This window comes from Lonchura striata, chromosome 8 (genome assembly GCF_050655825.1).
Source record: "Lonchura striata isolate lonStrDom1 chromosome 8, ASM5065582v1, whole genome shotgun sequence".
Classification (NCBI taxonomy): Eukaryota; Metazoa; Chordata; class Aves; order Passeriformes; family Estrildidae; genus Lonchura; species Lonchura striata.
The window spans coordinates 12684178-12693914 of record NC_140710.1 but is presented as its reverse complement, the minus strand read 5'-3'; the positions used below and the strand labels follow the sequence as shown (position 1 = coordinate 12693914).

Below are 9737 nucleotides of genomic sequence, written 5' to 3'. Positions count from 1 at the left end.
CTTTTGCATTCCTCCTCTCCCAGGGGAGACTTTGTACAATTTATCCATGTTGCACAGGCAGGAAAAAAACAAGACTCTTAGCAGCTGTGGATGACTTTGTCCTGAAGTATTTTTGATGAATTCTGTCTGTACTCAACCAGAATGAATTCTAAATATGCCAGCTTGTTATTATGGTTCTGCTGAGCACAACTCTGTGTCAGATAGAAAATATCATTTGGAGTTCAACAATATTTTATGCCTTATATTTATGTATATAATATTACAGAGGTTTTTCTCTTTTTAAGGGAAGGTTTCAGAATGCAGCCTTTTCTTTATGGAATTTAGGATGGGCTGCTTTAATAAATTTTCATTTTTAGTTCTTATCTAGTGCTTCACAGAACTTATCTCCATTAAATTATGTTTCTAAACTAGTAATTCAGTCATTTATGAGGAGTCTGTCTTACTTTTCTGAAGCAAAAGTATTCTTGACTTCTCTTGTTTTGTATACTTTCATTTTTCCAGAGTTCTCCACATGCTTGTCCTTAAGATAATGTCAAAATTATTAATCTGTTGGCAAGGAAGAATCACGTTCACAACAGAGGTAAGCTGCTCCCCCTGAAATAATGCATGGAAATTTTCATCTGTTCAAGGCAGCATCTTCCCATTCCACTTGAATCATGAGCAGGAAGTGCTCTGTCTGCACAGCAAGGTGCAGCAGATGAGCTGTACAAAACACTTCCCATGCAAATCCTTGCAGTTTGCCACCCTGGTGACATGGTGGCTGCATGTCAGCCTCAATACCAGGTTAAACATGTGACTCATGAACCCTCATTTCCAGGAAGGGAAACCTGAGCACATTTCTGCACTTTTCCCCAGCACGCAAAAACATTTTAGGCAACTTGCTCAAAAATTGGATTAATCGTGACATAAAACATCCGCATGTAAATCTATTTTGATTATCCTGCTAGACCCCAGCTCTACATTCCTAAATTGAAGTTTTGGTATAATGATCTTTTTTTTAGCAAGTAAGGAAACCCATTTTTACTCCTAATCTACTCTTCCAGTTCCTTTGTTCCCTGGTTTGGTTCTTTGTCTTGATTTTCACTGCTCGTTCTTCAAGCCTGCTATCTCCTTGTTTGGAACCATGCTGTTTTTTCTCATGGCAATGCTCCTTTGATGTGTACAGTGGAAGTTAATGAGCTCTCCCAGTACATGCTGGTCTTCTGTGAAATCTTTGTAGAGTATGAGGAAGCTGATTTTACTTAAAAGTCCAGCCACATGTAGAGTGAGAATCTTCTGAAGACATAAAACAAACATTATGTATATGTCTTCCTTTTTCTATTCGTAACCTTGGAAACTGTTAATACAGCATTATCTTTTGAAAGTGACATTTCTACACAAGCAGTTCTGTACAGTAGTTTCTTCTCTGTCACTATCTGAGGCTGGCAGAATACACACCTTTTGTCCATGCCAAGGAACTGACGTTTTTTCCTCACAGAAAACGAATTTCTCTTTGATTTCACCATGATCTTCCTTATCTTCCTATAGCTGTTGTTTTTCCTGGCTTACTTTAGTATAAATGCTACTTTTCATTGTCTAAAATCTTTAACCAGTTAGTTAATCTTCCCTCAGTTCCTGTTTCCCTGTCTTATTCTTGTTTTTACTACTGTTTTACTGCTATGTTTCCTGCTGCTTAGATTTCCTAGCAGTTGCTTTTCTAGCTTATTCTTGTCTCACTACTATTTGTGAATTTTCTTAAAAGACTCCTACTGTTTAACTTTAACAAGCAGTTTTTTCTAGGTTTGTTTTTCTACTTCTTGAATTTGTTTTAAAAGCCACCCGCTATTTTTCATCTTCTAAGTGCTGGTTCTGTAGAGCATTCTCTTCTTCCAAATGTTCAGTACATTCTGTTCCCACACCAAATTCCAGTGTGAATTCAGAAGGATTCTATATAGCCAAGGTTGATCTGAGCATCAAGAAGAGAGAGATCATGTATAGTCCTTATGTGTTTTTTTGAAAATATGTTTTTAAATGTAATACAGATAACTTCAAGTTAGGTCCCTGCAATAGAAAGTAGCCTGTCTTTAGCTACAAGGTTAAGTCTACAAAATAATTTTCCATCTATAGACTTTTCATCCTTAATAAAGTAGTATGCTTACTCTTTCTAAAATATCTTAGGAATGATTTTTCAAAATAAGAATCACAAGCTTTCCGAATTTCAAATCACAACTGGTGTTTTGTTTCTGAGATTTAATATGGTTCTGATCTTTCACTGATACTTAACAGAACATTCGTGCAGGGTCAAATGTGCCCTCACCACTTTAGCAGAGCACTGGAGAGAGACAGTGAGAGTGAGAGTTTATTAACAACTCTATCTGATGCTCTTCCATCTTTAGTAACTTACTTGGTCAAAGACCACAGCAATAATCAAGAGACAATATTCAAGGCACTCACTTGGAAAGAGGAAGTCAGTATTTCATGTCTTTGCTCCAATAAATATTTAATTTTGGATATGAAGTGGAACAGTTCCAGATGGAAATGCTAAGAAATATTCATCTCAGAATACCTTGTAACCTACTACCTTATGAAGTGCAGCTGGAAATTCACGTGGAGTTTCCATATCTGAAGGGATTAACAATTTAGTTATTCTGAATAGGGCTACATTGTTGTCATTTATTTTGCAGAGTATTTCAAAAAGTCCTGATTAAATCTCACTGGATAATAAGACATGAAAAAGATCCAGATTTTCATAGAATATTTCATACTCATTCCTGTTGGCTTTATTACAGATTCTAGTCTCTTCCTCACCTAGCTGGCTTACAGTTTGTTATATGGCCTGTAAAAAGCTAATTTCTCAATGAGTAGTTGACTAGTTTGACACTCTGCTTAATTAAGAACCAGTTGAAATGTCTTATATTCCAAGGATCTTTACATATCCTTAATAAAAGGAAGGGCTTTATGTCACAGATAGTATTTATTTCTTTCATCTTTCTAGTATGAATTAAAATCTCTTGCCTAAAACATTATAAAATCCTTATTCTAAGAAAGATTCCAAAAGTTATTTGGATTACAGACACAGACACTAAAAAATAGTTGCAGAAGTTGCTAAATACTTCTGTAAATCAATGTAACTGGATCATTATAATATAAAAGTGAAAAAGTTATTAAATGCTTCTGATAGTTATATAACAAAATATAGCATTCTCCTTATATACAGTTTTCATTATTAAAACATTCTCTCTGCAACCCTAAAATAATTTATTATCATTTGAACTTCACCAAAATCATAAATTTCAATTTTTTTGATGCTTACAATGTTATCATATTCATTTGTACAGACCTTTTAGGTCATTCCAGTAATTTTTACTGTGACCATCAGCAGAACACACTGAACTGAGTGAAATGGTACCTCCTGCTTGCTTTCTGTGCAGTACCTGACACCATCTCAATTTTAAACTGTGGTAGCTGAGCAAAACTATTTTCACCTCCATCCCTTTCCAGTTTATGCTCGTCTTGTTTGGCTTTGAGGTGAAAACCTGGCCTCAGCAAAGCAACTGGTGCTTTTGAAAATGACCAATTTTTGGAGTCCTGAACCTTTAACTTTCAGTCTCTCACAGCATCGTTTCTGAATTCCACTCAGTAGCTCCCTGCCTTCAAGTTTGTTAGGTTGCTTTTCTTACATGGAAACTTATTGTTCATTAATCTTTTTCCTCTAAGGTGTATCTCACTTTTGTTGACAAAGGTTTCATTTGTTTTCCTAAGAAACCATCTGTAGACCCTAACATTTCTGGAAGACCAGTAATAAAGCAATAAAAGTTCCACAGCAGAAGCAATAGCTTAGACAGCATCATCATCATGAGAGTTGACTAGATTTGGCTTTTTCATGTCTTTTTGTTTATTTATTTTCCCCACATTCATCTCCAAATACTCTGACCTTTCTTTCTTTATCAAAATAGAAAACTGAGGTAGTGTTGGGGTAGAAAAGAGCAGAAAGAGAGGTCTTCAGGAAAACTACCTTTTTATCTTTGATTCAATCTTTTTCAACAGTCAGTTTTGTTACTTTTTTGCTTGTTTGTTTTTAATTAAAACAAGTGTTTTCTCCCATAGGGAAGCACAGTTTTTAAATTAAAAGATGCCGTCTCACAGTATGAACACTGCTAACATGCCTCTCCTGTGAAGAAAATCTGTATTTAAGATATTTTGAGACAGCTGTGCCTTGGAGAAGGAGAAAGGGAACAGATTTCACACAATCAGAGTGTTAGAGAATTATTTTGGTTAGAAAGACCTTAAATGTCTTCTAGTTCCACCTTCCCTACCATGGGCAGGGATACATTCCAGCAGACCAGGTTGCTCAGAGCTCCCCAGCCTGGCCTTGAATCCACAGGGAAAGGGCAGCCACAGCTCTGGGGAACCCAATCCATTTTCTCACTATACTCACAGTAAAGAATTCCTTCCTGATACCTAATCTAAATCTACCCTCTTTCAGTTTAAAGTCATTACTCCTTGTTCTATCACTACACTACCTTATAAAAAGTTCCTCTTCAGTTTTCTTGTAGCCACATTTTAGGTACAGGAACGCTGTTACGAGGTTTCCTCAGAGCCCTTTGTCAGTAGCTTATCATTTACTAATGCCAGAATATAAGAACAACTCATTGGTTTCAAACCTGAGGCCTGCCTTCCGAGATCCTTGCCTTGCAATTCCAGCAATGCCTGAGGCACTCACAAAGGCTATTTGCATAATCGATGTGGCACTGGATCCAGCCTGTAAAAGGGAGGCTTTTACTCACTTGCATCTAAGGCAGAAATGAACCTACACTTCCAAAGATGAATTCTTTAGCTGTCAAGATTTTAGACAGCATCACAAACAAAATGTGTATATATTTCCTTGACAAAGGCAGAACCACACATCCTGATACAGTTATGGCTTGAAAGCGTATTCTTAACTACTGAAAAGGTCTTTGAATGAGAAAATTGTGGAGCTTTCAGTTTTAATAATGCCCTGGTAAGGAATGAAGCAAGAAACTAAAATAACTCAAAAAACCTCATTTCTTATAGCCCTAAGTGTCAAGGGCATTCATTGTGTTCTTGATAACCACAAACATTGACATCACTGGTATTCCAGATCAACAGCAGTATATTTATTTGCTATACTATTTCTTATCACATGAGTGAAAGCAGAGTGAAAAGGTCATATAAAGGAAGCTTCAGGAGATGCTGACTATTTTTTTTTGTTTCAGGAAACTAGAAAAAGTATCCTTTTTATTCCGATTTCTTCAAGTGTTTTTTTTTTTTTTCTTTTTTTTCTATTTCTGTTTCTTTTTTTTTTTTTCTATTTCAAGGAAAAAAAAATTCCAAAGGAAATGAAGCTTAGAGTTATGGGAAGAGGGAAAGAAACGACATAAAAAAGGTCAAGGACCCATCTTCTACAGACTTTGAAAAGTAACTGGGTAGTCAGTTGACCTTACTTCTCTTGAAATTCTCTCAGCTCACTTGCTGTAATATTTTTAGGTTTTTAATGAGTAAGTAATAATGGGAATGTCATCATCTTGAACAGAAGGATAAATTAGAAATTTTAAAGGAAACTGAATATGAATAGGGTGGGACTTAAGTTGTCTTGGGGTGGGAAAGAAAATACCGCAAATGTCTCTATGTGCAGGGTCCAAAAATGTTATAAAGACTATTTCTGGTAACTTTAGATTTCTTATTTCTAGTTATCTGCATTCATTTAGCATTTCTGCTCTGGTCCTGAATATTCCTGATACCTTTTAACTGCTTCAAGTAACTAGCAAGATAAAGGAGCAGGCTCAAATTTAAAGAAATTTCATTTAAACACCAGTTGTAAGCCCTGACCTCAAAGCCTGAGACTTTCTGATGCTCAGCAGACCACAACTCAAAACTAGAATAAATTTTTTTAAAAATCAAACCAAAAAGCTGCATCAACAGGAATAGTTTAAAAATACAGCTGAATTCTGCATTTTTAATTCTGCTTTGGTGAATTTAGCTGAGCAGCTACTGGGACACCTGGTTGCTTTTCCCCCTTCTGCAGCAACACCTTACTCACAGCATGGGATTGTCAAGTCTGGAGTTCCTGTCACATTTTCCTGCTGGGTGGCAAGGCACAGTTCCAGCTGCCACTGATATTGTAAAATCAGCTGCTTCCTCATTTCACTAGCTGTTCATTACTCTGCTTCATTAGAACACTTTTTAAAAAGCTTTGATTGTTTTAGCTTTTATGATTAGTTCATGGTGGAAACTAACACAGTTGTGAGATTCTTTAGCTGCTTCTTCATTCCTCTACATCATAGAATCTTCTTAAAGTATTATTTCCATTCAGTTTCTAAGTCTTACTTTTGAAGGGTGATATTGAGTCTCTTGGATAAAACAAGCATTCAGCCTAGGTATAGACTTACTACTACTTTTTTTTTTTTTTTCTGTTTTTGTCATGCCTCTTGCCTTCATTTGAAATACTTCCACAAAACAATCAGTTAATAATGTTAAAACAAGAGAAACTTCCAGGTTTCATAGTTTTAAAGAATTTTGATAAAATCCTTACAAACAGCTAGCAACCATAAGAAGCCCAACAGTAGGTGTGATTCTTCAAATCACATTCTGTTGATTTTCATGACAGATAACAGCTCTTGGGGTCACTTTCTTATGAGTGGTTACAGTTTTCACAAAACCTACATTCTAGATTCTGTAAAATCTCAGCAATTCAAACACATCTCTCATTTTTGGAATAGAGGCATAACTATCAGCCAACAATAAAAGAACTAAAAATGGAGATATTTCCAAGGTCCCTTTTTAAAACTAAGGAACTCTATAACTGAACATAAAATGTTGTACCACCCAGGGATGCAAGTCAAAGTCTCTAACCTAAATGACCTAAATTATTTATCCAGAAAAGCTTTATTTCTGGTTTAGTGGACTACATATTCATCTTCCATTAGATGGATATTTAATATGAAATCCAAACAAGACAGATAATGGGAGCCAGCTCTCATCTCTTCCATAAAGCCAAGTACCAAAACAGCCACCTGAGATGAGAGATCCTATTTCAATTGGTATGAATTTGTACTACTCGGAATAGTATTAGCAGTAGAATTTCAGTATTAGCTGCAATAATTTCTCACAAGGTGAGAGGACTGCATATAGTCCAGGTCATTGAGACTTAGAATCCAAAAGGCATCTGTCAATATTCCAAGTGAGATTTTCAAGATCTAAACTATCAGACGGACTTTTCCCCTGGAGATGAGGAGATGTTTAGCTTCAGAAGATCTAAATGCTCTTCTGAATGAAGAGCAGAGTCAGGTGTCTTACATGGTTTGAGGTCAGTTTGGCTTTTTAGTTTCTAAAGTCTGTTTAGAGATATTATCTCTCATCACACAATATTTGAGTCTTCATGTGGGTCTGTTTATCAGGAGTGACATAAAGCATAAATATTCCTATGTCAAGTTCCTCAGGGAATACAGTTCCTGTATATCTTTAAATCTCTGGTCCCTGTTTCTGCAAGATGTGCAGGGAACTTTTGGAATTAATGCAACATGTTAGATGAGCTGTTGGCCTATCTTGTTTTCTTTGTGTGATCATAAAAGTTTCCCTCAGCTGTAGAGGCAGTGGTAGCTGAAGTTTTATTTTAGAGAGGTAGATGCTTGGAACAATTTTGTAAAGAATTTTTCTTGAGGCATGTTGCTTCAACATGGTCTAAACCTTTCAGTTATTACTATATTGTGACTTGTATAGCTTCAATCTATGGAGATGGTCTTCAGGGGCTTTATAAACATACACGTTACAATTAATTTTATGACCATGAAAAGTAAGAAATTATAGATAATTCTTACCACAAGAAAATTGCTATTCACCAGAGTGACTCTACAGCAACTCCATCTAGAGTTTTGGACATGCCCAGTTTAGCAGTAACTTTCAAACCTAAGGAGAACTGAAACTTTCCTAACCTGTCAGACACATAACATAGACTTGGAGTTTTCTTGATGTATACTTGTTTTCCTTTTCTACAAGAATTAAGAGCGGTTATTAAAAAAATATTTATTTTTATGCAAATTCTGTCCTAGTGGAAAAAATCAACCTCACTCTTATCAATTTCTCTGGCTCAACTAATCCATAAAAAGTGGAGTTTATTCTTTTCTTTATTGTAAACAAAGTCATTTGCTTGAGCTGAATTAATTACACTGTGATAATCTGCAGATTTTGATATCAATGTAAACTGATGCATATAAATCTTTTCCAAGTCATTTTTACCAATGTTTTTCCTAAAAATCATACTTTAGGCAGCACAACATTCAAATCTAATAGGCAAATAATCAAATAATGAAACTTAAATAAATATAAATGGAATATCATTCCTATCTGGCAGTTTATTAAATGACATTAGTCTGTAACTGAAATTGATATATCTGAGATCTGTGCTTCTGTACAACTCCTCTGTTTTTTTTTTTCAGGTATCATTTTTGCAACTAAACATTAAGTAGTTGAACAGTTTTACACATCTTAAAAAGAAGACCTGCTTCATAAAATATATGTTAGAGTGGAGATACAACTATAAGTTAAGGTTCATCAGGTAGGTAGTTTTTGCTAGTGCACGGAGAAACAGGGGCAGTTTTTGTTTTTGCTTAGTTTTTGTGTTGATTTTGGGTTTATTTAGGTTCATTTTTTTATTATTATTCAGGAGTGAAAATGTATTTTTAAAGTGCTTGAGAAGACCTATGTTTGAGATATATTTCCTTTTGGTTTTTACTATTACAATGCTCCTATGAAGTTTAGTTGATGTATTTAAGCCATCCTTCTAGGAAAGGATCTGTGAAAAAATAATCACCTCTCTGGAGAAAAACCATCTGCACTTTGATTGGCATTTCTATTTTGTCTTAAAAGAGCTTGCAACTCTGCCCTTGAGGGTTATCCTTCACCTTGTCTTCAGAAAAAGATGCTACTCCAAAATGTGTTCACACTGCAGAGTACACATAAGCTTCAAAATACTTTCTGCTTACATGTACCCAAAGTCAAGTAACTTATAACGGACATTTATTTTTTTAAATGAACTTAATTTCTTTTTTTTTCTCCTTTTTTTCCTAGTAATCTACTGAAGAATCTGGTTCTTAATCAGAAAATTATTTGCATAAACCTGGATGTTATTTTAGTTTGATTAGTCCCTGCTTAGACAAATCTCATAATGGTCGGAGAACTCACTAAGGCTGTTTTGGTTATGGTGTGCCACAAGTGAAGCAGTAAGAGCAAATTCCCATTATAGTCTAAATATCAGATGGTGTTGGCTACTGACCACTTAAACCCAGAAGATTTTCATGGATTATGTTTAAATCTGATCCTGAGAAGTGTAAGATTCTTAAAAGCCATCCTAGTTCTTCTCAACTGCGTGGCTTTGGGAAGTAGCTCGGTGGCTTTGTGATGTGCATGAACATGCAGGGACAGCACAAGAGCTTCAGGCAACCTCATCTTTTGGTGGAGGCAGCATTGATAAGGGAATTTCCATAAAGCAAAAATGGGAGGGGGCCCCAGCATTACAGGGGGCTGACAGTCAAATTGCTCTGAATCCACTGCACAGACATTCTGTCTAAGGAATATTGAACCTTGTCCCCATGTATTAGCACAATAGATCCTTAGGCCAACGAACATAAACTGTTTTATAAAGCAGGTAATTTGTTGCATGGCCACAATAAGATGATTTTAGTTCTTTGAAAACTTTTTGAATCAAAAACATGCCAATTAAAAAATAATTTATATTGTTT

General features: G+C 35.5%; 1 long non-coding RNA gene across 2 annotated transcripts in view; it reads right to left on the bottom strand.

Moving 5' to 3' along the window:
- Positions 1 to 309: 309 nt before the first annotated feature.
- The window catches only part of LOC146766749 (uncharacterized), a 39567-nt gene continuing 30139 nt past the window's right edge, over positions 310 to 9737 (bottom strand). For both annotated transcript variants that reach the window (XR_014957051.1, XR_014957052.1), the window contains one exon: positions 310 to 9737. This exon is cut by the window's right edge. This is a non-coding gene — a long non-coding RNA (uncharacterized LOC146766749).